The sequence below is a fragment of the Solanum dulcamara genome, chromosome 4 (genome assembly GCF_947179165.1).
Source record: "Solanum dulcamara chromosome 4, daSolDulc1.2, whole genome shotgun sequence".
NCBI classification, from domain to species: Eukaryota; Viridiplantae; Streptophyta; class Magnoliopsida; order Solanales; family Solanaceae; genus Solanum; species Solanum dulcamara.
Genome location: NC_077240.1, coordinates 63,332,465 through 63,348,352, shown reverse-complemented (window position 1 = coordinate 63,348,352; position 15,888 = coordinate 63,332,465).

Here is a 15,888-nt window from a genome sequence, read left to right as displayed (position 1 = left end):
AGCGCCAATATTCACGTCTATCCCTTTCATAAAGGCATAGACCAAGCATACGCTGTCCCATGTCAATTCTATTTAGTGGAGGCCTGGAATCAGATTGTGTAAGAAAATATTCACCCATACACATTCTTCTTTGTTAAGATACGTGTATGGGAATGTGATGTGATAGCCACGCATACCGTGATATACCCATTTTGCAGTCGACCTAGACCCACACAAAGTATGTTGGACATCCTTGTATGGCGGTTGGATGTTCAAATCTGTTAAGGCGGTGGTTGGCAGCTCTGGCATTCCCAAAATCTCATTTATTTCCATTGTAGATAGAGGGACATCAACCCCTCTGACTGTGATGTAACGCGTGCGCTGATCAGGTTGATATTTTACATAGAATTCTCATACTATGTGCAAATTGCTTGGCTTTGGATCAACGAATAGGAAATGCATATTTAATTCCTCTATCCTCCTCATTCTGTGGGGGTAGTCTCTTCCCAATATTTCTTCCTCGATTGCCATGTCTGAAAGATAGCGAGACTTAGGGTGTTGCTTGTACCAGTTTTTTCCTGTAGGATGTACAGCTTTTATGCCGAATCGACGAGACTAATCTCAAGGTATGGATGGAGCTGGTGGTATAGATGGTTCTCCTCTATCTCTTTTTCTACTTCCTAGGCCTGCTGGTTCTTTTCCTGGCCTTCTGCTAGATGACATTTTTTCTGCAAATAAGCCAGCCAAAAACAATATATAAGAGTCTATATATCATTAGAACTTCAGGCCCATACCCCACACTTAAGTATTTCATTAGCATGTAGTTGATATAAAGGTACTGCACATATATGCTAACAAATCAACCCACACTTCAAAACAATCAACATGGTGAGTCCCATTCTATATGAGTTCAAAATAGTCCCCTTACTCTAGCATATCTTTAAAACAGAAACAATCACATACATAATTCAATACTACAACTATTTCAACCTACACTTCAAAACTACTACATCAACCCAAATGAACTCATAGATAAACTTATAATCAACCCAACATATTATTCAAAGTCAAGCATAAATGGGCATAAAGTTCCATCCTTACTGCAGGCATGTTTTCAAACCATGATTTGAAATAATATAAACTTCACCCTACATTTGTTCACAAATCAAACTTAACTTCAACTCATTACTTAATGCATGTTTACTCAAAAATTCAACACAAAATAGCCATAACAATTACAAAACCCAGTTTCTTCTAATCATCAAAAGTAGGGTTAAAGTTCAAAAATATAACCCTTAATCATTTAACCACAACAAGCAATTCTTTAAGCAATTTTACACACCCATGAGCATTTCAATCCAAGAGTCATGAAAATCAATTATATTGAGTCAAAACTTGAGGTCCAAGAACTTACTTTTGTAGATTTCAACCATTCGTATCATAAAATTAGTTCAAGAACACATACCTTATTGGTGATGAAATATAAATAAAACAGAAATTTGCTTGGATTTGAAGAGTACGTCGCGGATTTGCCTTAGAAGAGAAGAGTTTTGAGAGTTGAGAAGAGAGGAAATGGTTCAATTTTGAGAAAAAATGGAGTTGAATAGGTTCATTTCAGTGTTTTAAAATTGAATTGGTTGGGTACACCTTAAAAATGGGTTAAACCGTCTTTTTAATTGAAAGATCCCAAAAAATTATCTCAGGTCTGCGATGCGGACTTGTCGTGGACCTTACTGTTTTTGTCAAAAATTCCAAATTGTATTTTGTGTTGAAATGAGCTAGGTCCACGAAGTGGACCTTACTTGGAACTTATTTTCACCAAAAATTGCTCGAAAACAAACCTGGAAAAATTTGAACTGAGATGAAATAGGTCCGCGATGCAGACTTGTCATGGACCTTACAATGCAGGCTTCGTCCAAGTTCTTTTTTTAATTTTATTTTATTTTATAAACTCACTTATACACTGAAACAAAATGAAATTTTAGCAATACCAAGAAAATTAGTTATAATTTCTAATTAAAAACATATAATACCTCACGGGTTGCCTCCCGCGCAGCGCCTAATTTATTGTTGCAGCATGACCTAGTTGTTGCTTCACTCATTTTCCATTTCAATGGATTCTTCCTCACGGTCAACTTCCTCACCAAAGTAATGTTTAACTCTTTGTCCATTTACTAAAAATATAGACGTCTTCATTGCATTCCACAATTTCATAGCTCTATGCGACGTCGTACGCACCAGTTCAAAAGGTCCACTCCACTTGGACCGCAACTTTCCTAGAAAGAGCTTGAGCCTAGATTTTAAAAAGAGTACCTTTTGCCCTAGTTCAAAGTTCCGAGTGACAATGTTCTTGTCATGCCACCGCTTTATTTTCTCTTTAAATAGCTTAGCATTTTCATAGGCATATAGCCTAAACTCTTCCAACTCATGCAATTGATCCAACATCTTCCATTATGCTAACTCTGGATTAAGATTAAGCTTTTTGATTGCCCAGTATGCTTGATATTCTAACTCCACTAGCAGATGTCATGCTTTACCGAGTACTATCTAGAAAGGGGACATCCCGATGGGTGTTTTATAAGCCGTTTTGTATGCCGATAATGCCTCATCTAGTTTTGTTGCCCAATCCTTTCTTTGTGCATTGACAGTCTTCTGCAGTATCAGCTTTACTTCCCTATTGGAGACCTCAACCTATCCACTTGTTTATGGATGGTAAGTTGTAGCTACCTTGTGTCTCACCCCATATTTTGCCAAGAGATTTTTCACTATTTGATTGATGAAGTATGACCCTCCGTTACTTATACTTGCCCTGTGAGTGACGAATCGAGTGAAGATGTGCTTCTTCAGGAACTTTCTCACCACTTTTGAGTCATTTGTGGGAAGGGCCATGGCTTTTTACCCATTTAGACACATAATCCACTGCCACTAATATGTATTGATTCCCACATGATGAAGAAAACAGACCCATGAAGTCCATTCCCCATACATCGAAGATTTTAACCCCTACAATGTTGTTCAAAGGCATTTCGTGTCTTCTTGATACTGTGCCCACTAGTTGACACTGATCACAGTTCTTTACATAGCTTGCAGCATATTTGAACAGGGTGGGCCAAAAGAAACCTAATTGGAGAATCTTATGGGCATTATGCTCTTCTCCATGATGGCCACCATATGGTGATGAATGGAAACTATCCAACACTTGGTGCACTTCAGTTTCTAGTAATCATCTCCAAATCATTCGGGCAACACCTTGCTTAAAGAAATAAAGTTCATCCCATATGTAGAACTTGACATCATGCATAAGCTTTTTCTTCAGCTGTGAGGTAGCATCAAGAGGTAACATTCCACTAACTAAGTAATTGACGACATCTGCATACCACGGTAATTCAATCACCTCTAGGGCCAATAAGTGCTCATGCATAAGATATTTCTTCTACTGTGAGGTAGCATCAGGAGGAAACATTCCACTAACTAAGTAATGGACGATATCTGCATACCACGGCAATTCAGTCACCACTAGGGCCAATAACTGCTAATCTGGGAATTCTTCTTTGGTCTGCGGCTATTTGCCAACATGTGTTGAACCCTCTAACCTAGAAAGGTGATCGGCAACTTGATTCTCACATCCCTTGTGATCCTTGACCTCAATATTGAACTCTTGTAGCAACAGAATCCACCTTATGAGCCTTTGCTCGGCATCCTTCTTATTGAATAGGTACCTAAGAGCTGAATGGTTAGTGTAAACAATTATTTTAGTACCTACCAGATAGGATCTAAATTTTTTGAATGCATACACCAGTGCCAGTATCTCTTTCTTGGTGACTGTGTAGTTGGCTTGATTTAAATCAAGGGTCTTTCTGGCATAATAGATGGAGTGAAAGATTTTATCCTTTCTTTGTCACAGAACTGCTCCCATTGTTGTGTCGCTTGCATCGCACATCAGCACAAAAGGTAGCTCCTAGTTAAAAGCAATCAGGATGGGGGCTTCAATCAGCTTCTTTTTCAAGAGTTCAAAGGCCTACAAACATTTATCATCAAAAATAAATTTTACCTCCTTTTTTAACAAGTTGCACATGGGTCTAGCGATCTTTGAAAAATCTTTGATGAATCACCAATAAAATTCGGCATGACCTAGAAAACTGCAGACTCCTTTCACTGAAACTGGTGATGGAAGCTTCTCAATCACTTCAATTTTAGCTTTGTCTACCTCCAAACCATCTTTTGACACTTTATGCCCCAACATAATATCCTCTTTTACTAGGAAATGACATTTCTCCCAGTTTAAGAGGAGATTTGTTTCTTCGCACCTTGCTAGTACTTTCTCTAGATTTTGCAAACAGAGATCAAAAGACTTTCCAAATACTGAAAAGTCATCCATAAAAATCTCTACGGATTCTTCCACTATATCATGAAATATAGCCATTATGCACCTATGAAAAATGGAGGGAGAATTGCAAAGACCAAATGGCATATGCTTAAATGCATATGTCCTATATGGGCATGTGAATGTTGTCTTGTCCTGCTCCTTCGGTTCAATGGTAATCTGAGTGTAACCTGAATACCCGTCTAAGAAATAATAGTACTCTTGGCTTGCTAACCTGTCAAGCATTTGGTCAATAAATGGTATAGGGTAGCAATCTTTCCTTGTGGCGTCATTTAATTTCTGTAGTTCATGCATATACGCCAACAGGTTACTGTTCTTATTGGCATTAAATCATTTTTCTCATTAGTAACCACAGTCATTCCCCCTTTATTTGGTACACACTAAACTGGGCTTACCCACTTACTATTAGATATTGGGTATATTATGCCTGCATCTAGCCACTTAATTATCTCTTTCTTCACCACCTCTTTTATGACGGAGTTCAACCGGCATTGTAGTTATGCACTAGCCTTATGTACTTCTTCCATGAAAATTTTATGCATGCATAAAGAGGGGATGATACAGGGAAGATTAGCCATTTTCCATCCAATTGCCTTCTTGTGCCTTTTTAGCATCTCAAATGTTGTTGTGACTTGCACCTCAGACAAAGCAGACGAAAGAATTTCAGGTAGGATATTATTCACTCCAAGAAAAACATACATGAGATGTGCTGGCAATTGCTTCAACTCCAAGTCAGGAGCTTCTTCCAGAGATGTGTTACACCCCGTACTTTGATACCTTAGAATGCTTCTTATACTTCTCAAGTTTCTGGGAAGGCTCTTAAGGTTCTTAAAAGTCGTTATGTGAGTCGGATAGTTAATAATGCTATCATATAACTCCAAGGAAAGGAGAACGAAATGCTTCATAATAAGAAAAATTGGAAATAGGGTTATAAAAATTCGAAAGGAGTTGGAGGCCGAGAAATGAGACGTAGGACTCGATTGACTCGCGTAAGCTACCAACTTGGAGGTCTTACGTACTTAAGCTACTCAAGTGCGTGTTGAGACTAAGTAGCAAGGAATACATAGGCTCTTAAAGTGCAATGAAATTACGAACCCACGGAAGAGAAATAAGGAAACGACGCACCTACTTGAAGCAAGTAGGTGACTCACCTACTTGACATATGGAAGCACGTGATAGGTACACATGGCATCTCAGGAAAGTGACACGTGGCAGCAGGTGACACACCATGGGGTGGACCCCCCACCTGCCACATGGCAACCATGGATTGGTTGCATAATTGAGGTGGCTGCCTAAGGGTGTGACACGTGTCACCCTTAGGAGATGACATGTGTCACTCTCCAAAAAGATATATATCTATGTATGGATGACTATTAAGTCATTTTTAGCCAAAACCTTGAACAAAAATAGAGAGAAAAACGTGGAGAAGAAAGCAAAGGCAGCCATGGTATGGACAAACACTATTGTTAGTAAAATGGGTATAACTCCTTGTGTAAGGCTTAGTTTTAAGTGATTCAAGATTTTTTGGAAAGATATTTCATAGGTATATAACTTTCATTTAGACTCTACAACCCATTTTTGCTTTTATATCCTCGAAATATGGTGGTGAAGCATGGGGGAGCTGCTGCCCAGATTGTGTTTTGGAAATCCTACACGGACAGCTGTGAGTATTTTGATCATATATTTTCGTACAAAATTTCTGTAGGGGTAATTCAAAATTTTTTGCGACCTTGATACACATTTATATAACTTTAATTGAGGCCACAAATCCTGTTTCCCTCAATTACCCCTCCGAAACAAAGCGACAATATAAGACAGTGGGCTGTCCAGATTTCACATCTTGGATAGTTTTGGCGAGTTTAACAAATTTAACGTAAGGTAAGGCCTTTCCTTTTAAATTGGAGTTTATGGTATTGTTATATGGTGTATTACCCCCCTTGTATGCTACTGGAATTTAAAGAATGTCGTATAAATGCTCGACGTTCGAAATAAACTAAATTGGAATAGCTATAGTTAAATTGTCGTCGAAGGATAGTGTTGTTCGTGTGAGGTGCTGCTACAGGGGTTTGATGTATTGTTTCAGGGCCTAAATATGTTCTAATGTGTTTTAGGGTGCTGCTGGTTGAATCCACATGACCCCTCGTTGCATATAATGAAGGGCATTACAAAATAAAGGCTAGACGCCCTATTGTGCTACCGCATTTTTGAATAAGTCGTTTGGAGTTTATATTGTATATTGTTGGTGTGAATTGCTGCAGGTTGTTGTTGTTGGTTGGATGTAGGTCTTAGGGACCAAATTGGAAATTTAGATAGGGCACATTATAGGGGAGGTGCTGCCCAATTTTCGTCGACGCCTTAGCTAATAACAGAACTAGTCGAGAAAACGACTAAGGAAATAGATTCCATTAATACTAAGATGTAACCTAGGGTGCTGGAAAGTAAAAGGGGTTGATATTAATACTACTTTCATGTTGAATAGGTTCAAAGGACGGCGAGGCAAGCGGGATAAGGAATAATTCAGACAAGGTATGTGAAGCTTTCTCTTGGCATGTTTTGGTATAAGTTCGTACAGCTATCTTTCTTTCCTTTTGGCAATGTTTAGCCTTAAGTGGATTGTATACGAAGTACGGGGGTAATTCCATTCCCAGAATTCCGAGTATGCCTCATAACCCCTATCCACTGTTCAATATTGGAGTTCCTGTGAAGATTAAGTATTGCCTAGTAGGGCTTCTATGTGTCAGAATGTAATGTGTGGGAAGCTATCTCTCATTCCCAGTGAGATGTATTTGATACGAAAATGAGATTACAATTCCATAGTGGTTCACCGAACCCCATGAAGGGCCGGGTACGAAATATGTATATGAAGATCACCTGAAGGAAAGTCCAGAGGTATGTAAAGCCATTCCTTCTTTTGGCATGTTTTGGTATAAATATGTAAAGCCTATCTGTTCTTTCTTTTGGGAATGTGTTAGATCTATATGACAAAGTGATATGTGTATGAAGCTTGGGTAACTCTATTCATGAGCTCTGAACATGATTCATGATTCATAATTCGTGTTCACTGTTGAATGTTAGGACTCTTAAAGTAGTTAAGCTTTCATTCGTCAAGTCTTCTATATGCTGAGAAGTAGTGTATGTAAAGTTATTCTTACTTTCTTTTGGCATGACTTAGATGTAAGTATTATATATATGAAGTTTGAATTTATTCCACTCTTAAAACTCTGAGTGTGAGTTAAGGCTCTTGTTCACTTCCTACTGATTAGAACTCCTGTAATTTCAAAGTTTCCATATGATAGGAAATGGTACATGTAAAGCTTGTCTTTTCCTACTTCTAGAAAGACTGGACTAAAGGTATTATAGGACATAGATTTGGATATAGCCCCATTTATAGACTCTGGATGTAACTTGTGACTTGTACCCACTTTTGAATGATAAGGGCCTTGAAGTAGTTGAACTACGACCCTTAAGCCTTCTATAGGTTGAATAGTGTTGGAATGTGTAAGCTCTTATACCTAGGGGCTCTTGAACATGCTGTATGGTGATATCTAAGGGATGTTTGATATATTACAGAGCTTTGCGTGCATGTATATGCATTATGATATATATATGGATCGGGTCGAACGTACCACGACACATTTCGCTATGTAAGGATCGGGTCGTACGTTCCACGACAGATTGTGCATTATACGGATCGGGCCGTCGTACCTCGGCAATATTATGCATTATACGGATCGGGCTATTGTACCTCGGCATTATTATGCATTATATAGATCGGGCCATCGTACCTCGGCATTGTTATATGATATACGGATCGGGCCGTCGTTTCTCAGCATTATTATATGATACATGGATTGGGTCGTCGTTCCTTGGCATGCATTTTCTATATACAGGGGTCGGACTGTACGTTCTATAATGTTAATGGCATATATATACCAATCATGATAGATGATGTGTTTGTAACACCGGGTCCCCAAGTGGGTCGGATACGGTACGTGATAATGGTATACATGACTTTATTTTATGAGATGCAGGTACAGTACCCTATTAAATGCTATACTTGGTTTCCTGCATCCCTATTTCAGTCGTTATCTCAAGTTATGTTATGCTTATATACTCAGCATATGTATCGTACTGACCCCCTTTTCTTTGGGGGGCTGCGTTTCATGCCCGCAGGTACAATACAGATTTTGGGAGTCCACCAGCTCAAGATTCCACTCAGCAAGTTTAGAAGAAGCTCCATTGATTTAGAGCCAAGTTTTGGTACCAAACCACCGATGTATATATTTGGTTACACAGGGGTATGGCGGGGGCCCTGTCCCGCCATATGTTGTCGTTCCTATTCTTAGAGGTTTGTAGACATGTATGTGTGGGTTGTTTATGAGTTTATTTTGGCTGTGCCTTTACGGCACGTTGTAAATGTTTTTACGTTATGGCAGCCTTGTCGGCTTGCATTCTCTTCCATGATACGATATGAATGAAAGAGGCCACAAGTACACGAAAAAGTTTTAACTCATTGGGGTTTTTGTGAGCAGTATCACTTCGCTCATAGTTCAATTTGACTACAGTCAACAAATACGTAAATGGGGGTCCAGGTCGGACCCCAGTCGCGGCCTACGGGGTTGGGTCGTGACAGAAGTGGTATCAGAGCAGTTCGTCCTTGGAGTGTCTACAGACCGTGTCTAGTAGAGTCTTGTTTATCAGTGTTTTGTGCATCACATCTATATACAAGAGGCTACAGGACATTTAGGATGTTACCTTTCTTTCATATCTATGATCGTGTGATAGAGCCGAGTCATAGGGAATGAAATTTCTCATACTAACTTGTGATTTCAGCAGAAGGGCAACATTAATAGAAGAAGGGTACTGACGATATTGGAAGTTACACAGCACGCAGGTAAATAAGGCACGAATGATAGGTTCCAGGTAAGGTATTGAATTACGGTTGACATGTAAAGTTGAAAATTGAAAGGAAAAGTAGACGGAAAGTCTAAACAGGTGCAGTTCGAGTTGGACATACGAGGTAAGTCCATCAGTTTATACTATTGTTGATATTGGGCGCCCTGTGAGGCTGCGATATAACGTGATATGATACGTATATATGTATCTTTATGCGTGTTGCCCCTGTGAGGCATTGTTGGCATTTTCTGCATGCAGGTGTTGAGATAGTAAGAAATACAGAGGAAACTCTGCCCAAATTTTCCTTCAAATAAAAGGAAAATTATTTAGGAAAGACTGGTAGTTCTGGATAGAACGACATATTAAGGATAAGACTAACTAAGAAGGGTAAGTAATCCACAGTAAGAATCGTGATAAAGGTTAAGAAGTGTTATACTATGGGGTAGAATGCGAACAGGATATGATGTGAATATAATGAGGATAATTATGAAAATAAGTAAATCCTTGTGAGAAAGTGGCTTCGAATAAATTGCTATGTGACTCGAGTACCCATAATTAGACTGGATTAGCACCTCATGATTGTGTTAAGTTGTCGTACCTAGGCAACCAAAGGTATGGAAGATATAAAGAAAGGCATAGATATGGTACAGTATAACGAATGTGTTAGAAAAGAATCATACGTATTGGAAAATTGGAAATAAGGGTGTAAGGTAGAACATAACAGATAGTGACATGGGTACACCCTAAAGGGGGGAAGTGGCTTCAAGTGAGATCCCATACTGGCACGAGTTAATAAGATCTAAAGGCCAGCAATAAACGAATAAAAGCCGGAATTAATAATAAGGACTTGAATAATATGACATCAAAGAATAGGTTCATACAAAGGGGATGAATACAACAAGAGAATTACGATGAAAACTTAAACATACTGTAAGGAATAGCCAGGCTATACTCGACTGAAGGTGAGATATTGGTAACAAAGTTACTGACTACTAGTATTGTGGTGTACAAGCAGAAAAACAAGGAAAGGACGAGAGATCTCTCCTATACTGGAATATGAGGAAACTCAAGGGTAAGTATAGGAAAGAAGTAAGAAATGATACAGGTTTACGTACAAACTAGTATGGTGATGCTAAAGCATCTTTCGGGTTACTTTAACCTCCTACACATGTTCGTGTAAAGGGTACAATATGATATGTGGTAAAGGAACTGGAAAGAAGTAATGGAAAAGAAATATCACCTGTTCCCTATGTCTACAGGTAATCTACCTTCTTAAATAGACCATATGAGTTAATACAAGGCCTATGAACGGCAGCTAGTACAGAAGAATCCTGAAGCACTCGTAAGACCTTATGAGGCTAGTTAACATTCGGGGATGAATGTTCTAAAGGGGGGAAGGATGTTACACCCCGTACTTTGATACCTTAGAATGCTTCTTAAACTTCTCAAGTTTCTAGGAAGGCTCTTAAGGTTCTTAAAAGTCGTTATGTGAGTCGGATAGTTAATAATGCTATAAGATAACTCCAAGGAAAGGAGAACGAAATGCTTCATAATAAGAAAGATTGGAAATAGGGTTATAAAAAATCGAAAGGAGTTGGAGGCCGAGAAATGAGACGTAGGACTCGATTGACTCGCGTAATCTACCAACTTGGAGGTCTTACGTACTTAAGCTACTCGAGTGCGTGTTGAGACTAAGTAGCAAGGAATACATAGGCTCTTAAAGTGCAACGAAATTACGAACCCACGGAAGAGAAATAAGGAAACGACGCACCTACTTGAAGCAAGTAGGTGACTCACCTACTTGACACATGGCAGCACGTGATAGGTACACATGGCATCTCAGGAAAGTGACACGTGGCAGCAGGTGACACACCATGGGGTGGACCCCCCACCTGCCATATGGCAACCATGGATTGGTTGCATAATTGAGGTGGCTGCCTAAGGGTGTGACACGTGTCACCCTTAGGAGATGACATGTGTCACTCTCCAAAAAGATATATATCTATGTATGGATGACTATTAAGTCATTTTTAGCCAAAACCTTAAACAAAAATAGAGAGAAAAACGTGGAGAAGAAAGCAAAGGCAGCCATGGTTTGGACAAACACTATTGTTAGTAAAATGGGTATAACTCCTTGTGTAAGGCTTAGTTTTAAGTGATTCAAGATGTTTTGGAAAGATATTTCATAGGTATATAACTTTCATTTAGACTATACAACCCAATTTTGCTTTTATCCCCTCGAAACATGGTGGTGAATCATGGGGGAGCTGCTGCCCAGATTGTGTATTGGAAGTCCTACACGGACAGCTGTGAGTATTTTGGTCATATATTTTCATAAAAAATTGTTGTAGGGGTAATTCAAAATTGATTGAGACCTTGATACATATGTCTATAACTTTAATTGAGTCTACAAATCCTGTTTCCCTCAATTACCCCTCCGAAACTAAGCGACAATATAAGACAGTGGGCTGTCCAGATTTCACATCTTGGATAGTTTTGGCGAGTTTGACAAGTTTAATGTAAGGTAAGGCCTTTAATTTTAAATTGGAGTTTATGGTATTGTTATATGGTGTATTACCCCCCCCTTGTATGCTACTGGAATTTTAAGAATTTCATAGAAATGCTCGACGTTCGAAATAAACTAAATTGGAATCGCTATAGTTAAATTATCGTTGAAGGATAGTGTTGTTCGTGTGAGGTGCTGCTGCAGGGGTTTGATGTGTTTTTGCAGGGCCTAAATATGTTCTAATGTAGTTTAGGGTGCTTCTGGTTGAATCCACACGACCCCTCGTTGCGTATAATGAAGGGTGTTACAAAATAAAGGCTAGACGCCCTATTGTGCTATCGCATTTTTGAATAAGTCGTTTGGAGTTTATGTTGTATATTGTTGGTGTGCATTGCTGCAGGTTGTTGTTGTTGGTTGGCTATACGTCTTAGGGACCAAATTGGAAATTTGGATAGGGCACATTATAGGGGAGGTGCTGCCTAATTTTCATCGACGCCTTAGCGAATAACAGAACTAGTCGGGAAAACGACTAAGGAAATAGATTCCATTAATACTAAGATGTAACCTAGGGTGCTGGAAAGTAAAAGGGGTTGATATTAATACTACTTTCATGTTGAATAGGTTCAAAGGACGGCGAGGCAAGCGGGATAAGGAATAATTCAGACAAGGTATGTGAAGCTTTCTCTTGGCATATTTCGGTATAAGTTCGTACAGCTATCTTTCTTTCCTTTTGGCAATGTTTAGACTTAAGTGGATTGTATACGAAGTGCGGGGATAATTCCATTCCCAGAATTCCGAGTATGCCTCATAACCCCTATCCACTGTTCAATATTGGAATTCCTGTGAAGATTAAGTATTGCCTAGTTTGGCTTCTATGTGTCAGAATGTAATGTGTGGGAAGCTATCTCTCATTCCCAGTGAGATGTATTTGATACGAAAATGAGATTACAATTCCATAGTGGTTTACCGAGCCCCATGAAGGTCCAGGTACGAAATATGTAGATGAAGATCACCTGAAGGAAAGTCCAGAGGTATGTAAAGCCATTCCTTCTTTTGGCATGTTTTGGTATAAATATGTAAAGCCTATCTGTTCTTTCTTTTGGGAATGTGTTAGATCTATATGACAAAGTGATATGTGTATGAAGCTTGGGTAACTCTATTCATGAGCTCTGAACATGATTCATGATTCATAATTCGTGTTCACTATTGAATGTTCGGACTCTTAAAGTAGTTAAGCTTCCATTCGTCAAGTCTTCTATATGCTGAGAAGTAGTGTATGTAAAGTTATTCTTACTCTCTTTTGGCATGACTTAGATGTAAGTATTATATATATGAAGTTTGAATTTATTCCACTCTTAAAACTCTGAGTGTGAGTTAAGGCTCTTGTTCACTTCCTACTGATTAGAACTCCTGTAATTTCAAAGTTTCCATGTGATAGGAAATGGTACATGTAAAGCTTGTCTTTTCCTACTTCTAGAAAGACTGGACTAAAGGTACTATAGGACATGGATTTGGATATAGCCCCATTTATAGACTCTGGATGTAACTCGTAACTTGTACCCACTTTTGAATGATAAGGGCCTTGAAGTAGTTGAACTACGACCCTTAAGCCTTCTATAGGTTGAATAGTGTTGGAATGTGTAAGCTCCTATACATAGGGGCTCTTGAACATGCTGTATGGTGATATCTAAGGGATGTTTGATATATTACAGAGCTTTGCATGCATGTATATGCATTATGATATATATATGGATCGGGTCGATCATACCTCGACACATTTTGCTATGTAAGGATCAGGTCATACGTTCCATGACAGATTATGCATTATACGGATCGGGCCATCGTACCTCGGCAATATTATGCATTATACGAATCGGGCCATCGTACCTCGGCATTATTATGCATTATATGGATCGGGCCGTCGTACCTCGGCATTGTTATATGATATACGGATCGGGCCGTCGTTCCTCGGCATTATTATATGATACATGGATCGGGCCATCATTCCTCGGCATGCACTTTCTATATACAGGGGTCGAACTGTACGTTCCACAGCGTTAATGGCATATATATACCTATCATGATAGATGATGTGTTTGTAATACCGGGTCCCCAAGTGGGCCGGATACGGTACGTGATAATGCTATACATGACTTTATTTTATGAGATGCAGGTACAGTACCCTATTAAATGCTATACTTGGTTTCCTGCATCCCTATTTCAGTCGTTATCTCAAGTTATGTTATGCTTATATACTCAGCATATGTATCGTACTGACCCCCTTTTCTTTGGGGGGCTGCGTTTCATGCCCGCAGGTACAATACAGATTTTGGGAGTCCACCAGCTCAAGATTCCACTCAGCAAGTTTAGAAGAAGCTCCATTGATTTAGAGCCAAGTTTTGGTACCAAACCACCAATGTATATATTTGGTTACACAGGGGTACAGCGGGAGCCCTGTCCCGCCATATGCTGTCGTTCCTATTCTTAGAGGTCTGTAGATATGTATGTGTGGATTGTTTATGAGTTTATTTCAGTTGTGCCCTTACGGCACGTTGTAAATGTTTTTACATTATGGCAGCCTTGTCGGCTTGCATTCTCTTCCATGATACGATATGAATGAAAGAGGCCACAAGTACACAAAAAAGTTTTAACTCATTGGGGTTTTTGTGAGCAGTATCGCTTCGCTCATAGTTAAATTTGACTACAGTGCATTGAGCTGAGAACGTACAGTTCCACATTGTTTTTCCATATACTGACATTTGGCATATCAAACACACTGGCTAACTCTTTAGCTTCCATATCTTCTTCAATATCTTATCCCATCACTAGTCTTGCCAATTGATCTTTTGCTAAAGTGCATTGAGCTGAGACTTCCTCATCGATGATGGTTATAGTAGATAGCTCTTCATAGACTGCAGGCAACTTCAGTGCATGATATCCATCGAACACCTCCACTTTGTCATGTGCTCTGATAGTCAATTTACCTGCAGCCACATCAATAAGTGCCCGGCCTGTTGCTAAGAATAGGCGCTACAAGATAAAAGGAACATCGGGGTCAGGCTCAAAATCTAATACAACAAAATCAACAGGAAAGATTAGGGATCCCACTTGTACTAGCACATCTTCAATGATACCATCAGGTCTAGCTACAGAACGATCAGCTAACTATAACAAAAGAGTGGTTTCTTTAAGTTCTCCCAGACTTAATTTCTTAAGCATAAATCTAGGCATCAAGTTTATACTAGCACCTAGATCACAGAGACCTCTTGCATTACTATACATACCAATAGTTACCTTTACTGTGAAACTACCTGGATCTTTTTGTTTAGATAGAAGCTTAACTTTGTTCAAGATTCTTGAACTACACTTTTTAGTGAGTGCCACTGTTTCAAATTCAGCTAACTTGCTCTTGTTGGCCATAATATCTTTGACAAACTTGGCGTATTTTGGGATTCCCTGCAAAACATCAATCAAAGGTAAATTAATTTGTACTTGTTTCAGCAAGTCTATGAACTTCACAAAGTACTCCTCTTCTTTCTTCTTCTTAAACTTTTGTGGGAAAGGAGGAGGATGTTTTGTTTTTGGTTGCTTGACTGCCTTTGATCCGCTAGATTCACCTTCTTCCCCAACTTGCTCTTTACCTTTCACCTCTGCTGGTTTAACTTTGGGAGCTAATTCGGCGAGGGGGAGTCCACTACGAGTACTCACGGCATTCACCTGTTTGGGATTTGGGTTAGTGTTACCTGGTAAACCCCCTTATTTGGTGAGAACCTTGTGCACTTGCTAATTTTCCAAGCTATTTTGCTTAATTTTGAGTGGCCAACTGATTTTGACGAACATATGCAACCAAATTAGCTTGATCCGTCATGATCTGCTTCAACATGTCTTCTACACTCATGCTTCCTGATTTTCCTGAGCTTTGATTACCTTGACTTTGATTATTGTATCCTTGACCTTGATTGTTGTACTGTTGTCCACCTCCTTGTGGTCTGTATTGAGTCTGCCCTTGTTGTTGGTTTTGCTGATTTCCACCCCATGAGAAGTTAGGATGGTTTCTCCAATTTGGGTTGTAAGTGTTTCCATAATTAGGGTTTCCACCACCCCTAGGTGCATTACCCACAAA